The sequence below is a fragment of the Frankliniella occidentalis genome, unplaced genomic scaffold, assembly GCF_000697945.3.
Source record: "Frankliniella occidentalis isolate FOCC.00 unplaced genomic scaffold, Focc_3.1 Scaffold97, whole genome shotgun sequence".
NCBI lineage: Eukaryota > Metazoa > Arthropoda > Insecta > Thysanoptera > Thripidae > Frankliniella > Frankliniella occidentalis.
This window is the reverse complement of record NW_026267226.1, coordinates 471,230-471,820: the sequence shown is the minus strand read 5'-3', so window position 1 is coordinate 471,820 and position 591 is coordinate 471,230. Positions and strand designations below refer to the sequence as shown.

General features: G+C 49.2%; 1 protein-coding gene across 1 annotated transcript in view; it reads right to left on the bottom strand.

Annotated features, from left to right (window-relative positions):
• Positions 1 to 591, bottom strand: part of LOC113205383 (uncharacterized) — a 24,757-nt gene that overhangs the window by 22,940 nt on the left and 1,226 nt on the right. The window lies entirely within an intron of this gene.

The following is a 591-nucleotide window of genomic DNA, read 5'->3' as shown; positions in this document are numbered from 1 at the left end:
GCTCCGGCGAGCTACTCTGCGATCTGCGAATAAATGGGTGGAACATAGCCCACGTCGACATCGCGCACCGGCGCGGCAGCGGCTGGATAAGAGAAATTCTGCATCTCTCCCGTTGAACTGGCTGGTTACGCCGGCAGAGCCCTGGCCTAGGATAATGTGGCATATTTCTCATACCAGTCCTAGGAACTAGGAAGACCACTTTAACACTTCCCATGCGAGACGTGTTTTTGCTGTTTCGCCTCAGGCCTGAGGCGGGCATGACTAAATTTCGGGAGCTTAATTTGCTGCAGGGGCCTATGAAAATTTTAGTTAAGACTCGTGGCACTTTTAAAGTTTCAAACTTATTCTCTCGACGAGCAAAGCAAAGACAATGACTCGCACGGCGCTTTTCTTATATCGACGCGTGGCATTCCCTGGCATTTGCGGGGCATAGTAAAATTGAGTAGTAATTAGGTAGTGCCATGTGCCTCATTTTTTCGCGCCCTAGTCATGGAGCCATTATTGTTGTGAGAATACATCAAACCTTACCAGCAGGTGACAAGTTCCGAATATTTTTATTACTGTAGGCCGGCGGTGTAGCAACAGGACCCC